The sequence below is a fragment of the Podarcis melisellensis genome (assembly GCF_964234715.1).
Source record: "Podarcis melisellensis genome assembly, chromosome: 1".
NCBI classification, from domain to species: domain Eukaryota; kingdom Metazoa; phylum Chordata; class Lepidosauria; order Squamata; family Lacertidae; genus Podarcis; species Podarcis melisellensis.
The window spans coordinates 48,754,293-48,771,211 of record NC_138528.1 but is presented as its reverse complement, the minus strand read 5'-3'; the positions used below and the strand labels follow the sequence as shown (position 1 = coordinate 48,771,211).

At 44.2% G+C, this 16,919-nt stretch overlaps 1 long non-coding RNA gene across 1 annotated transcript in view; it reads left to right on the top strand.

The window, feature by feature from the left end:
- Positions 1 to 16,919, top strand: part of LOC309364833 — a 200,706-nt gene that overhangs the window by 22,352 nt on the left and 161,435 nt on the right. The window lies entirely within an intron of this gene.

Sequence of the window (16,919 nt, the reverse complement as noted above, 5' to 3'; positions counted from 1 at the left end):
GAAACGCATCCAGGGGAGGAACAGAAGGCTCCTAGGAAACAACACTGGAAATACAACCTGATGTAATGATAAATACAGCTTAATTTTTTTTAATCGGCACCATTTAATTATTTCTAATTTTTTTTGGTGGGGGGGGGGCAAGGGTGCGTATGGAAAGGACATAAAAATGCATGAACTACTCATTGTCATCAGCTGCCCAAATTATGTTTGTAACTAGGCTTAGCAGTTGACTGGCAAAACTAGTCTAGCATGGTCTTGTGACTGCTGACAGCAATTTCATCTGCAAATATAAGTCAGTATTAATCTCCACAAGAGGGAGATAACCATCCACTGCCAGGAGGGGACTCTGAAGAGGATTCCCCAATTGTTAGGACAACCTGCTGCTTCTCCATTGTCCTACCAAGTATCAGCTGCAGTTCCTAGGTGAGTGAATGTGATAGGACCAGATAGAGCTGGATCAGGGCTCTTTGCCAGGGCCTGGCTATTGAAGTACTGCTGTTACAAATGTTGTGCCTCAGGGGTGTACCAGAGGGTTGCCCATGGGTGTGTCCTCAATGGGGATAGGGCACAAGGCTGTTTTAAAATAAAAAATCTATCAGATATTCCCTACTATGGCATATTGTGCCAATCAAGATTGGGAATGGAATGATCTATTACAGCTGAAAATCTACAAAATTAATTTTTGGTGACTTCATTGATATGGAAGGAATAGGGTGTGAATGAAATTCTTTCGACATCATTGGATTTGACGGGATCAATTAAAAATTAGCAAAGATTTCACAGATAGCGTTGATGAGAAATAATTTGCGAGGGCTTGACTTAGCTTCTTATATTAATTAATAGGTTGACTAGCTTTGTCAAATGCATCAAATATGCTTAATTACATTAAGTGAGTGATAAATAGTAGAAGTTAGCCATGACTTAAGCTCATTAATTTCAGTGGGAAGGAACTAAGTGCAGCCTAGCAGTGGGCAGTCCCTGGGTCTGGGATGACCAGTTTTGGATGGCGCTGCAATTCCCCTGGAGGAACAGGTTTGTGGCTTGCGGGTGCCCTAGAGCCATCATTGTCAGCCGATGCCTCAGTAGCCTCAGCAGGAAGCAGTATTTATTATCAGCTCCAACTGCTTTGTCAGTGGCGACACTTCCTCCACCAGGAGAACCTAGTGGCAGTAGTACATTCTCTGGTGGCCTCATGCTTTGCAATGTTCTCTGCTTGGGACTGCCATTGAAGGTGGTCCAGAAGCTGTAGCTGATGCAGAATCCGGCTGCCAGAACTGGGATCACATTACCCCCATCCTCAAGGAGCTGCATTAGCTGCCTGTTTGATACTTGGCCCAACTGAAGGTCTTTACTTTGCTGTATAAAGGTGGCCACGGGGCAGTGGGGTGGTGGCACTTACCAGGAGGAAGAGTGGAAGGAGCTAGGTGGCAGGGAGGTGTGATGGCAGTGCATCAGCACAATGCTGCCTCACCCCAATGCCTTCCACTTCCCAGTCGTGGTTGGCAACAACTCTGCAGCCGGAAGGTCAGGTAAGCATTGCTGCCCAACCCTGCCATCTGCTACCAAAAGCCGAACATGGCTTGGGATTCAAGTACTTGAAAGAGCTCTTCTCCCATTATCTGCCAACCCTTGCCTTAGGATGTAAAAGGGAGGTCTTGCTTGTGGTCCCATCACTGGCTGTGGCTCGTGGTACAAAGCTTTCTCTGTCCAATTGTGGAACTCCTAGTGGAGATATGGCTGTCTGTCATGTGAATGGCCTTTAGATGTCAGTTGGAGATAAACTTTTTCCTTCTGGCTTTTGGAGGGGGGTGAACTACAGAGCTGGGTTTTCTGCTGTGCTGACATGTTTTGCAGATGTCTGCTGGTTTTTATATTGTGTTACTTTTGTATTGTGTTGCTGTTACGTTGTATTGTGTTACTTAGATCTGTACACTGTATACTGTCCTGAGCAGTTTTTTTTTTAAAAAATGTAATATTGATACAATGTTTAATTAATAACCTACTTAGTCGGGATCCAATGGATGCAGTTTGGCAACTATGATTGACAACATGTGTACTTTTGGAAGGCAAAGAGATCCATGGGTACTATTAGAATAAGTATTCTCTGTCTAGACTTCATATTGATAATAACCATCCAAAACATTCCTAGTATTTTCCAAATAGAAATATTATTTTCAACTAGTTATTAATTGAAGGGAGGCTACTAGTATAAACATTTTTGGGAAAGCAGAAGAGGAAAAGCATGCTCATTGGTGTTTCCAGTCAACATCTGAGAATGAAAGCAATTATATGAAGGAATGGGCAGTCCTTTTTGTGTGTGATGGTACTCACCAGAATGGAGTACTGTCACCTCTTTTTCCTTTTTCTTTTTGCTGCAGTTGGCAGCCATTTTGTGTTGATAGTCAAGGCACCTTTATCAAGATCTGAGCACTGGGACCTCACAAATGACCACCTCAATACCATCATGGACACAAATAATCATGAATGCACAATAATAAAACAGGATGGGCCCTAAGAGGCAGTGCAATCACTGTTTCTCCGGGCCTCCCTCTCCCCTTCTCTTCCACCAGCAGCAGCATGTGGGACTCAAATAATGTCCAGTAGCATTCAGAGGGGGAAGGGCGGCAACAAAATCAGAAGAAGACCATACTGGCAGTGGCGATGGCTATATCCTCTCTCTCTGCCTCGGGCGACGAGGTTCACAAACACACCACACCTCTGGGCAAGACCTTGGCAACCCTCTGTACTGTAGATTTCTGAGACCAGCAGGGTGTGCTCTAACAAAGGCATTTCCTTCTCAGGGTATTTAGTTTGGAACATTTCCAAGTCTTTCTGTATATTTTGCCCTGCTTATGTTAGAGGTAAGAAACCTGAGACCCCCCTAGATGTTGCTGGACCGCAACACTCACCTTCCTTGACCAATGGTCCTGCTGGCTGAGTCAGATGGGAGGTGGAGTTCAATGACACGTGGAGCTACAGGTTCCCCACTCCTGTCTTACATGAATAGGTCACTCACATGAGCTGTGGTGTGCATATCAGTGGATCAAGGCAGTGGTGGAGTAAGCTGCAGGGGCTCCTGGAGCGGTGGCCATGTAGTGCACTGGGGGGGGCAATCCACCACGCAGGGGGCGGGGCGATCCTCCATGTGTGGGAAGGCAGAATCCTCTGCTCATGGCTGCAGCAGGGGCTGCATGATCTTCTGCTTGTGGCTGCAGCTGCAGCGGTGGTGGCGAGATTCTCTGCACACAGCTGCGGCGGCTCACACCACCGCACCTGGGAGTGGCGGGGCGAGTCCCCTGGGGGTGCCTTTTTGTCACCCCCTCCCCAGAGATGCCACCCCCCCTGCCCCCTTCCTCCGCCAGTGGACCAAGGTAAGATTCTTGCATTTGTAATTGTTTGAAAGGAAGTGCAAATAATGTACATCTGAATTAGGAATGTGGCCCTTCAGAAGATAATAATAATAATAATAATAATAATAATAATAATAATAATAATAATAATAATATAAGCCATTCACTCTGGGTAGCTCCCAGCAAAATATAGAAAACACAAAACCTCAAACATTAAAAAATTCCTGTGTAGGGCTGTCTTCAGATGTCTTCTAAAAGTCATATAATTGTTTATCGACATCTGATGGGGGGGCGTTTCACAGGGTGGGTGCCACTACTGAGAAGGCCCTCTGCTAGGTTCCCTGTAACTTCACTTCTCACAATGAGGGAACTGCCAGAAGGCCCTTGGAGCTGGAGATATTATTAGACTAATGATTAGAGATTATTTGAGTTGCAGTCCAACAACATCCGGAGAACTAGAGGTTCCTTCTAGATGGGTGGTTATTCTGTAGGAAGAAGGAAAGGGCCTAGGTGATATTTGCATTATTTGGCTAATAATTCAGGCGGTGTGCTGGTAAATTAATATCTGAGAGCCAGGAAGAAGCCCAAAACAATTATATTATTATTATTATTATTATTATTATTATTATTATTATTATTATTATTAGAACTGAGTGCTCAACCCCTGTTTCGAAAAGCCTTAATTGGGCTCCTTGGTGCCTTGACAAACCACATAATTTATACTTAATTAGGAAACTCACAATGTAGGTTTAAAAGACTAATTACGTGGGCTTAATTTTTGTTGTTGTTTTATTTTGCCCCATATGTATTTTCATTGTCTCTTTTCTTTTATTAGAGAGGAACAGAGGTCCAGAGGCACAAATGCCACTGATGACTGTCTGGTAGGTTGAACACTGGGTGTCGAGAGGAATGTTTTTGAGATTTGGCCCAAATCACAAAAGGAAACAAAGAGTGTGTCACGCTTTTCACACTACCCCTCAGGCAACTGACAGTTTCTTTGAAGAAAGAATGAAAGCACTTTGCTTGGAGCGTAGAGGCATTGAAAACAATATGAGGTACAGCTCAGAGAGAGAACATCTAAGTCTTCTTGAGGGGGGCGGGAGAACATTTATCATTGTTAAGCTGGCATCCCTGCTTCTCCCTTAAAAAACAAACTCAGCCTCCACATCTATCTGGGTGTCTCCTGTTCCTCCAGGGCCACCTCTGAAGATGTTTTAAAAGAACTAGTGCTCCCCATTGCACTTTTGCTATGTCCAAGTCATGCATCAATGGATGATGGCCGTCAGCTTTCCCAAGGGTTGTTTTTTTTACTTCCTCAGCCTTTGTGTATTTGTGCCCATTTGCAAGGAGGAAAAATGAATTTTAAAATGACCCCCATGTCCTTAAGTCCAGCTCTCTGCAAGCTTTTAGGAAAACTACCCCCCTCCTTCCCCCGCCCCCCAGTCAAAAGCATTCAACTGATTCATTCCTCCTCTTAAGGATTTTTGTTTTTGCTTTGTTTGACCACAAATTGCTTTAAAAGTGAGGCTGCCGAAACATGTTCCGCCCGCAATGCAACGGGGTATCTGCTTGCTTCAAATGTGCTTTGTACCACAATGTGCTTTGGAAAGGTACTAAATGGATTGTTCCACAATAATATTGGAGTGTCCAATCTTTTTTGCTTTTGTTTTTCTTCGGAGCTGGCAGAAGTACAATGGCAACATGTTTTCCGGGAAGGTGGAAGAGCTATTGCCTCCCGGCTAGTATTCCAGCACTTTACAATGCATTATTTGTTTGCTCATTATAACAACGGTTTTGTGTCATCTTCAAGACAGTAAATATATGGTGGCATAAAATTTCATAGGCCGGAAGCCACTTTTTCTTTTACATCTGTGACTAGGTGACACCTAGCCCACAAAAGCTTATGCCACAATATATTTGTCTTTTAAAAGACAGAAAATTATTTGATTTTCTGCTGCTTCAGGCTATTAACATGACTGTTCCCCTAGAATGCATCTATTTACCAGCTACTGAAGATAAAGCAGGGATGGAGAAATACTAGTTCTCCAGATACTGCGGAACTACAACTTCCATAATCCCTGATCACTAGATGGGATTGATGGGAACTGGAGTGCAACAATATATGGATGGAGGGCTACAGGTTCCTCATCGCTGGTATAAATCTATAGCATTGGGGGCTATAAGCACTCCAGGCTACTTCAGTGTACCATTACACCATGCGTTCAGTTGGCTAATCCATCCAGACCTAATTCTGCCAGATCTTTGCCTTTGATCAGGTCCTTCTTGGTTCCTACTTGGACTCGATTCTGTTCAGAAAGGGATAAAGGGCTTGTTCACACTTACTTTTCCTCTGCTCTTTCCAGGCACGGTCCGCACTTAAAAGTTCCATGTCCAAGATATGTAGATATCAATATAGCCCCTGAGCTTTCCCTGTGAAAAGCCACTCTTTAATGCTCAATAGGAACAAATGTCAATCCATGCAAAGCCCAAATCAACATTCATTCTGACTGAACTTCAAAGAGTGGGTTTTTGTGGGGAAAGCTTGAGGCAAAAAAAATACCATGCTGGGACACAAACATGCCCCTGTGCCTGGAAAGAGTGGGGCAAAATGTAATTGGATAAGCCCAAAGTCAGGTTTTTCTGAAGTCATTTCTTATCAGAACACCTCATTAAAGGTTGGGGTTCCACCATACCTGTTGTCCACTACAGACAAACTGATGCAATTTGTTGTGCAAACAAGATAAAGTTAAACATGGCCCAATGATTGTGTGCTACTTTGTTCTGCTCCTCAGTTTTTCCTTTAAACTTCCTAAGGTCACAGTGCTCGGGGCTTCTTGCTGTCATACACCTTGAATGACCAAGTGCTTCCAGAAATGACCAGGCTTGATGACTACCCACATCCTAGTTGCCTTCCGACAATTCCTTTACCCGCTTGCTCCCTGACTGCAGTCCTAACTCTCTTCCAGGGATAATAATAGATGGCTCTCTTAAAATTATACCCCACCAGTTCTGCATAATTGGCACGTGCAAATAATGTGTCTGTGATGCCCAGTAAGAGAGCTTTTCAAGGCACTAAACTCCTTTCGTGTTGTTTGGCAGACAGAATGCTCTCTGATTCATTTTCCTTTTCTAATTTGGAGGCACAAAAGATAAAGCAGGCAGCAGCATGTATCTTAACCATACAGGTGCAGCTCCTAGAACTACAGGTCACAGTGACCCAGTGTTCTATGGTGTCCCTGGTTGCTTCCAGACGACATGTTTACTGAGCATTCATTTGGATTTATTTGTGGGGAGGTGACATTGGGGCACTTGCATACAGTACTTTATTGTGGACCCAGTACTGCTCATGCATGCCAGTGTTGTTTTTTTAAGTATCCACACAATGTCCTCATCAAAATGCCATACCCCCTTCATTCTGGGTTTACTCTTTCCATGGATATTTTTACTTACTTGATTTCCCACAGAAATAGTAAATCTGGATTAAAAGAAGCTGATATCCCTTTGCTCACCGACCCCCTTCAACAAACCCCCTCCCTTAAGCCACGCCAAACCTTTTCAGCTCTCCTGCCCCAGTGCCCCAACTCTCCTGCTTGACTTGCTTCTGCAAGCCCTTGCCCGCTCCAGCCCTGCCCTGCTGCCACGCCAACTCTCTCACTCAACTCACCCTCCACCACAAGCCCAGCTCAGCCAGACTCTTCAACCCTGAGCCACAAGCCTGGCTCCCTGGCCTGCTGCCCCTCTTGCTTGCGCTGCTACTCCACTCCCTCCCTCTGCCGCCCGTCTGCCTCTGATGTTTTCCTTCTCCTGGAGTGTATGCAGTCTGTTGCCAGCATGATGATGGAGTAGTACAAATAGAGCATAGAGGAAAAACGGGGAAATGAAATATAGGATGGCATATTGTTAAGGACAGCACTGTGTGGACACTATGCAAAACTAGTGTACATGAGCAGCGAGTCCACAATAAACTGCCATGTGGAAGCCCCCTTTCCACCTGTCTTATGAACAGTGCCGGATTTACGTATAAGCTAAACAAGCTATAGCTTAGGGCCCCACTCTCTTGGGCCACCCAAAAAAAATTAAAGGAAAAAAATCTGGATGTACATTTCGAAAATATAAGATAAAAAAATAAAACCTACATACAGTAACAGTGGCAAATGGCTTTAGATACCTGTAAGGTCCATCAATTGGGGACACGGGTGGTGCTGTGGGTTAAACCACAGAGCCTAGGACTTGCCAATCAGAAGGTTGCAGTTTGAATCCCTGCAACAGGGTGAGCTCCTGTTGCTCGGTCCCAGCTCCTGCCAACCTAGCAGTTTGAAAGCACATCAAAGTGCAAGTAGATAAATAGGTACCACTCTGGCGGGAAGGTAAACGGCGTTTCTGTGTGCTGCTCTGGTTCGCCAGAAGCGGCTTAGTCATGCTGGCCACATGACCTGGAAGCTGTATGCTGGCTCCCTCGGCCAATAAAGCGAGATGAGCGCCACAACCCCAGAGTCATCCGCGACTAGACCTAATGGTCAGGGGTCCCTTTACCTTTACCTTTAAGGTCCATCAATTACCATATAGCATATATTCAATACAAAAAACAGCGACAATTTGTTGTTGACAAAGGACAACTGGACATAAAAAGGGCCCCATTACCTTCAGTAGCTTAGGGCCTCATCAAACCTAAATCCGGCCTGCTTATAAATATCAACGTAAGACATGAGTGTCTTTTCTCCTTTATGGCACTAATGTCGTTTTTAAAATACATTTTTCTCTGAAGGATACTGTCATGGAAGCTACTTGCCTTCTAAGCAGTGTGTTGTACTTTGTGACCTGTTAAAGTTGATTGTGTGGGTTGAACTGGATAGAGAGGTGGAGATGTCTGGTCCTGACCTGCAATGTGTTAATGGGCACTGGGGTGCATTGCCTTTAGCCTATTTACTTTGAATCTACTGAGTTTTGCCGTTCACAATGGGAAATCTCCAATGCTGACAGGAACCCAGCAAGAAATGAGCATCATCAAAACCTTGGACAGCTTTGTGTAGGGCATTCTGAAATGATATAACACCGTAACCTCCAACTGCTAGGTAATACCATCCAATATTCACTAAACTGACACTCCATTCTGTGCACTTTCTAAATTAAATTCATTTCCAGCTTTAGAATAATGGCCTCTCTGCCTTTACGTATGCTGCTTTTGGCCTCTGACAGAAAAATCCCATTAGTGCCAATGGAAAGTTCTCCTCTTGGTGCAAAGAGAAGTTGTGGGAAGGAGGGTTGGGCTGATTCTGATTGGATCCATCAGATAGGCAAAGGACTAAAGTTCTCTACCCCCACCCACAGCTCCTGTCTGGATCCCTGCTCCCTCTCCCTTAAAAAAAGAGAAAGTGGCAGAATTGCTAATAGCACCAATAATGTTTTGCCCGGTTTTGCCCTTGCCATGGTTCTGTGAGGTTGTGTATCATCTTACTTAGTTCCACATACATTGATACAGGTGGGTCAACTCTGTACAGGTAGCAACTGTGTCTTTCTTTTATTGCATATCTCCTGTTTGCTGCTGTGTTTCTGAAGAGCTAGAGTAATCTGAGCCTGTTTGTCATTTAATTATCATTGTCTGCTCTAGCCTGCTTAATTCTACAGATAAACTGTAGCATCAGCCTGGTCTCCATTAGCAAAATGAATGTCCTGGGTACTCTAAATGAACAGAAAGAGAGAGTCACAGATTTGGTTTCTGTATACTGGCTAATATTTATGAAGAAACCTCTCCTCTATGAATTTGTTTAACCCTTTTTGGTAAGGGTTTTGTGATCTATGCTAGACACTCTGGTCACATCTCACTGTAGTGAATTCTTTTACAGTGGTACCTCAGGTTACATACGCTTCAGGTTACAGACTCCTCTAACCCAGAAATATTACCTCGGGTTAAGAACTTTGCTTCAGGATGAGAACAGAAATCACGCAGCAGCGGCGCGGCGGCAGCGGGAGGCCCCATTAGCTAAAGTGGTGCTTCAGGTTAAGAACAGTTTCAGGTTAAGAACGGACCTCCAGAACGAATTAAGTACCACTGTAAATCATTTACTCTACATATTACATAAAGAAATTAATAAATACCATTGTGAGTACAGATAACTTACAAGCATCTAACTTGTGCATATTCAGCTTTATGTGCTTGGCAATTTTAAAATAAATAAATTAAAGGGGGTGGGCTTCTGAAAAGAATGACTTGGGCAATCCCATCCACCGTTGAACCCTCCGCCAACTGTACACAATGTTGGCATTATGCACTATTCCCAGAATGTAACCCTTGTGTAAGTTGAGAGTTGTCTGTACTGCCACTGTACTTGCAGGTATGCATTTACATTGCTGAACATGATTTTTTAAAATACCGATTATCAGAAAAGTCTAACTGTATGCAAACTGTATGGTCCTCCAGATACGGTTGAATTCTATTTCCCATCAACCCCAATTAGATCCAGCAGGTTCCTCACCCCTGCACTATACAATGGCAACATTTGGACATGATAAACCATGGTTTATTGTGACAGGAATGAGCCAAATTTGCAGTTGGGCTGGCACACTCTCCCTTCCACCTGAAGCGTGGCCAAGAGGAGGAGTTTCAAATCTTCTGCTGCAATTTATGATTAACTGTGGCTTGCCATGTTGTCTGAACCCAATTAGCTATGGTTAATCTTAACTATGGATTGTTTAAAACAAGCCAACTTCAAGGTGGGTTGCTTTCACTAATCATTGTTTAATCTTAACTATGGTGAATTGAGATCAAAAGCGAAAGCTTCTTAACTCTTCCTCTAGACTACAGAAGAAGTAAAAACAAGAAGGGAGGGGAAGGCTATGCTATGCTTGTTCTAATCACAATATGCCATAGTTTGTTTTGATGTTCAGTTATAGCCAATGACTGCCCAGGTGTGCCTTCCTGGATCTAACAGAGGTAACTGAAATCTAACCAATTTGTTTTGATTTCATGCTTTCGCACGTTATAACCTACATTTTTTTCCATGTGTACAGAAAATGAGATACACAGAGATAACGCAATGATTATCTTCACCTCTTTTTGGTGAAGGTAACTTTGTGACAAACAGCACGGGCCATGGGAGGGCTGTGGCTGTTGCTTAAACTCCAAATTCTCACTGTTCCTGTTCGGAAACTGTTATGCAAACACTCCTACCCGCCCACACTTCTTGGATACTGCATCCAGCATGCCTCTGATGTTTTCCTCCCCACCCCTGCCGCCAGCAGTATTCAGTGGTTAAAAGTGTCGTATTGTTTCAGGTTGCAGATAAATGCATATATGCAAGGCGTACATTGTTGTACCTGTGGGAGGAGAAGGAAAGTGCACACATCTGTAGCTTTTAGGATCATTCACTGATCATTTAGAATACCCAATGAGACTTCCCCATGAAAAGGAGCTCCACTGCTGGCCTACACAGAGTTGGGCCTGGGCCTGGGCACCCTGTTGGTTCCAGCCTCAGGAGGGTCCTAACTGTCTCCTCTCTGATGCTGCTTTACTTTCTTCTTCCTCTGGGCTCAACCTGCAGCACCTCTCAGTGTGTGGAGATTACTTTGCTCCTAGGGGGACACAGGTGGCGCTGTGGTCTAAACCACTGAACCTCTTGGGCTTGCCAATCAGAAGGCTGGCGGTTCGAATCCCCATGATGGTGTGAGCTCCCGTTGTTCTGTCCCAGCTCCTGCCAACCTAGCAGTTCGAAAGCACACCAGTGCAAGTAGATAAATAGGTACTGCTGCGGCGAGAAGGTAAATGGTGTTTCTGTGCACTCTGGTTTCCGTCATGGTGTTCCATTGCACCAGAAGCGGTTTAGTCATGCTGGCCACATGACCTGGAAAGCTGTTTGTGGAGAAACGCCGGCTCCCACGGCCTGAAAAGCAAGAGGAACACCCCAACCCCATAGTCGCCTTTGACTGAACTTAACTGTCCAAGAGTTCTTTACCTTCACCTTTATCTACTTTGCTCATCTCTCACTGCTTGCTTGTTTGCTCAGAGAGGACAGGGAGCCAACACATGGAGGAGAAGCATCAGGAGACACCAGGGACCAGCAGTGGGCCTTTGGCAGGGGCACAGCAGATGCCTGATTCAGCCACCCTCTGACGCTGGTGTTGCTTGAGCAACTGGTGACTCACCCAGCAGCTTGATGACCATATACTGTATCCCACCTTGGGGAGCCACTTACGTATTGCTACAAAATGAGGAAAAGCAAAAATAGAAACATCACCACCCGACCTAACCCCCCCATCTTTCCCCCCTCCATCTCCCCCCCCCCATTCTTCCTAATGTCTCAACAAATGAAACCGTTTGTTAAAAAAAAAAAGTTACATGGGGGGAAACACGAAAATCATTACTAAAAATACATTAAAAAAAAAATGAGGAAAAGCAATGCCAAAAAGAGAGAGGGCACATTTGCATAACACTTCATTTCATTTATTTATATACTGCCCTTCATCTGAGGATCACATGTGGTTTACAATATAGAAAAACAAAATAATGCATAGAAGCAATTTTAGAATTACTATCATTTAAACAGAATCACAAGGCATCTTATCATAGTGGGGAACAGGTGAACTGTATACTTGCTGAGTCTATTGCCAGGTATTAGCTGAAGATGGGCAACTTCAAAGACCCTGTTCCCCTTTTTTACAATAGCCATTATCCTTAAACTGGCTATGGACCAGGCAGCCCTCCAGATAGAGGACTGTTCTCTGTAAACTATGACATGCAGGAACCCTAAGCTTGAGCAAACCTGAAGTTGAGGCTGCTGAAACAGGGAAACAGAGTTGGAAAGTTCCAAAACAGGCTGCTATATATAGGCAATAACAGGCTGCTTTAGCTTTGTTTGTGTGTGTGTCACAATTTATTTATTTATTAAGCTTATTAGTTGCTTGTCAGCCAAGGGTCTCTCTCTTACGATAAAAAAATTGGATCATATAGTACATTAATATTCTGTACAACATATTGGGGAAACAAAATCAAAACACCAGTTACCTATAACTGTAATAAGCAGCACACAAACAAAGAAAGCAAGACTCCCACCCATTAACTAGCCAATAAACAGAACAACTCAGCACTGATACTCCTGCAGCCCAAAAGCCATTTACATCAACTGTGATTTTTTTCTCTCAATCTCCCCACCCAACCCAGAAGTCTGGCAACAAAGCCAGCTGCTATAAATCAGTGGTGGGTGGGTTGAGGGATTCCCCATTTGTGGTCCAGCACATCTCTTCTCTGTTCAGAGAGAGTAGAAGCAAAAGCAGAATAGGAAGATGGAGAAAGTTTTACCTGCTGTGCAGTTGTCCTGGCTTGTCCTCGTCTCCTGCTGCTGGTGGGAGTGCCAAATTGTGCATATTTGGCAGCAAAAATTCTACTACAGGTCTTACTCAGAGAGACCTCTGAGAGGAGATGATATTCTATGCAAGCGAGGAAACTGGCCAGACAAGGTAATATTAAATAATATATTAAATATCTTGTTCCTTTGAATACCTGGGTACCTGTTTGTTTTGCAATATGAATGATGACAGCAACATCTGTGTTTGGCACTCTCATTTTGACACTTGGAAAGAACAGGGTATGAAAGACTGAATCAGAAGAGGACCAAGTGCCAAAACAAGAACTGTACCAGCACGTGAACTTCTGCTGTTGTTGTAAAACACAATGTAGGTGCAGAAGGTGGAAAAAAATAGAGAGAATGAGATCCGGTTGTGTTAACAGAGCACCAGTATGCGCATCTGCCCACCCACTGCCCCCACCTGTGCCTTGGCTGAGTGGGATTTGGCACAAGTGTTAACACAACGGCTAATGCGATACCTTGGGAAAAAATTCCATCATTTGTTAGCTGGCCTTTTCTCTTTTGGTGTGTGTGTACTAGGCAGTACCTGAAAGCTCTCAGAGATACAATAAGCATTTTACCTGTTGAAAGCCTTTGGCTCACTGCACCACTGTAGAACTACAGACGTTTTGTCTACTCTTCATTATTTACTGTGGAGGGAAAGGGAGAGGCGGGAGAGAGACTCTTGAAACAATGGCTAGGATTGTGTTTGCAACAACATGCCACATGTAAGCAGGACTGGAGCTGCTAACAGATGCAAGAATCAGATTATTATGGTGCATCCAGACTATTTCCCCACCCCCAACATCTTTCCTTTCGGTGAGGTGGGAGAAGTTCCCTTCTCCATTTCTAACCTACGGCACACAACTTACTTCCAACATGAAATCAGTATCGTGGCTTGCAGAGGGGCTCCCGTCATATATCCTCCAACATTTCTCTGATGAAAAGAGGGCCGTCCCTTCCATAATGATAATTTTACTATTTATACCCCACACATCTTATTGGGTTGCAAGAGCCACTCTGGGCAGTTTCCAACATATATAAAAATAGAATAAAACATTAAACATTTAAAAAAAACCTTCCCTACAAAGGATTGCCTACAGGCGGCATGGGGATCAGATAACTCCATACCCTCCAACATTTCTGCAATGAAAATAGGAACAGCCTAGGGAAAAACGGGACATTCTGGGATCAAATCAGAAACCAGGACGGCTTCTCTAAATCAGGGATGTCCCTAAAAAATAGGGACTCTTGGAGGGTCTGCCATCATTGCACAGAAGTGCTTCTTATACATCACTTGGTATTCCAGTTTCAGTAGCAGAGTACAAAAGGCATATATAATGCATCAGATACAAAAGGGAATCCAGGAGCATAGATCACTGATTTCCCCTTTAAAACACCCACATTCATTTATGAAGAAATGATCAGTGCTGTTTATGTGTGTTTCAAAGGAAAACACACATGACAAGGAAGACCTAGTCATGGTCAGAGAAACCGAGACTCTTTGAGCCTGCAATATTGGTACAAAAGCAAGTACAACCATCTAAGCAGTGGCAGAGCTTCATGCTCTGGCACTGGGGGAAGAGAGCAGGTGGGGGCAGGGCTGGCACCCGCCCCAGGGGTATGGTGTGCCTCCCACAGGGGCATGATGTGCATCCTGGGGGTGTGGTGCCCAGCACGGGCGGTGGGCAGCCATGATGGCACCCCACCAGAATTGTGCTGCAGGGGGCGGTGCACTCCCCCCGCACTTCTCTTTCTCCGCCAGTGCATCCAAGTGGATCAGATGAGGTGAAACTAACAGAATGGTTTGTTTCCACCATAGCTGATATGGCTGCCTGGTGTCCATACAAGGCCAACTCACAGCAAAGACAAGAAACAGCCTCCGGCTCCTCCCAATGTCCTGTCATGCGCGTGACATCAAGGCATCACATGCGCAATGCCTCCACCCCCCATTGCCTTCATAAACTGGCGACTCTGGAACCATCTTTTCCTTTAAAAGTATTATGGATTGGTTTCAGGGTTTATAACGTATCAGAAACTCTTAAATGCCATCCATTCTGCTTTCAGTGGAGTTAATGCAAGTGCATTTATTTTGGAAAGACAGGAAAACAATAAACCTGTACAAACAACTGTTTCTCTTTGCCTTGTAGCACATATTTTGCCACTCAGCAGCAGCAGCAGCAGCAGTCATTCTCCTCACCTCTTGCTAGGAAGATCCAGATTTCTGAATGACACTGGGTAAGAGCTTACTGCAAAGTAGTTTGGTTTTCTTTACAGGTTCATTTGTTCTCAGACAGATACAATGGCTGTCCTTGTGTCAAGATATGTGCGTTTCCATTGTTTCCAGATATTTATTTGTCAGTTCCCACCCCCCTCAAAAAAGTGAAACTCCAAGCAACTTTCAAAAAGGAACATTAAAAACAAGGAGAAAACAACCTAAAGTACACAAACAATATACATTAAAACAGACCCACAACTCAATCACATCCCATTAAAAGATAAGCAGAAAAAGGGAAGGTCTAAAGCCCTGAATGAACAATGTTTCTTAACTCATCCCAGAACATGCAGTGCAATAATAGTTTCCTCAGGATATTTTGAATATCTGCAAATAAGTTGAAACAGAAGCCAGGCACAGGTGTGCTGCCATATGTGATCAGTGTAGTGCAGTGGTGACTGGTGCCCACTTGGACTGGTAGGGGAGAAGGCAGGGAGACCAATAGTAGGCGGGGCCATAACCAGTGACAGCAAGAGCTGGCTAATTCTATTTTGGTCCTCATCCTTCTCCTCTGCCCTGAGTCCTACAGGGACAACACTGAGACTACGGAAGGGGAAGCTGCTACAGCCAGGGCCATCTCCCTAATAGATGAGGCTCCACTGGTGCAGTGCAAAACAAATATTGCAGCACACCTTGTAACTGCCACCTGCCTTGTAGTGAACAGCTCACTGCACTACAGGGGATAAGGGCAGATGAGGGGTTTGCAATCAAAGCAGTGCTAAGGGAAATGTTTTCACAGGGCGAAGATTTCTCCTTGCACAATGGAGCGTTCTGTCTCCTTCTCCTGCAATACTTCTAAATCTGTTATAGGGCTTCCCTCAATCCTCCAGGACAGATTTGGGGATGGCTGAGGTAGAATATGAGGGAAAGTTCCCTCGGACTGGTGGAAGTTGTTCCACCTGCACCATTGTTCAGTTGAATCTACCCCATGGTCTCATTCTGCTGAGCTGTCACTATGCCAGCCTTCTGCCAGCATAACAGTGATTGCTTCCAGGCAACCTGTTAAACGAGCATTTAGCCTCATTTATTTGCATTGAGATTAGGCAATGGTGGCTATTTAAGGAGGATTCACCCTGATTTGTCAGTCGGGCAATTAGATGGCATTGTGTCAAGCAAATATTACCCCAATGCATTTTCCCATGGCTCGCCTGGTCACAAAAATATATTTTCGGTTTGTTTCAAAAGAGCTCCAAATTAGCTTTAATTGCACAGCTTGAACTTGCTGGGCTGCGACTGAATCTTACCTCCAAACAGTGGCAGTTTGGAAGCGCCTCTAGTTGTGATCTCATGCAGAGTTGGAACCACAGCAATTGTGTAGAACTGCATCAGAGTAGCAACAACAATTGCAATATTGTGACATCAGGACTTCTGGAGGAGCATTGGCTTTGGATGCAAGCCTATTCCTCCTCTATCCTACTCAAAATTTCACCCATTTGTGCATCAGTGGGGTCTCACCCCTAGAAGAGGTCACACAGACATAATGTCCTGCTGGCACAACAGAATTGCTACAGCAGCATAAATCCAGTTGTAAAGCTGTGCTGCATACTGTATCAGGAAATCTAGCATGCTTCCTGCTTGCATTAATAACAGTGACCACATAACTGTCTACTTGGAAAGGTCAAGTGTCTAATTAAGAAAGAGAGAACATTAGTCTTTACAAAATTGCGAGTATCAATCCTAGGCTAGTTTGTTCTCTGGTAAGAGTGTTTGTGTCTCTCTTCTGACATATATTGTGTGCTTGAATTTGGGCTATGGGCTTCACCAGTCATACCTCCCCCCCCCCCCGCAAGTATATTCTGCAACATGTAATTAATGCAATAATAGTGTGTTACTGGTGGATTTATATGGGAACCTGTTCCAACTTTGTAGCTGGTTTCCCCAATGTTATTGTTATTGTTATCGGAAGACCATAGTGCAATGATAACCTGATTTTTTTTAAAAAAGCTGGAACATTTG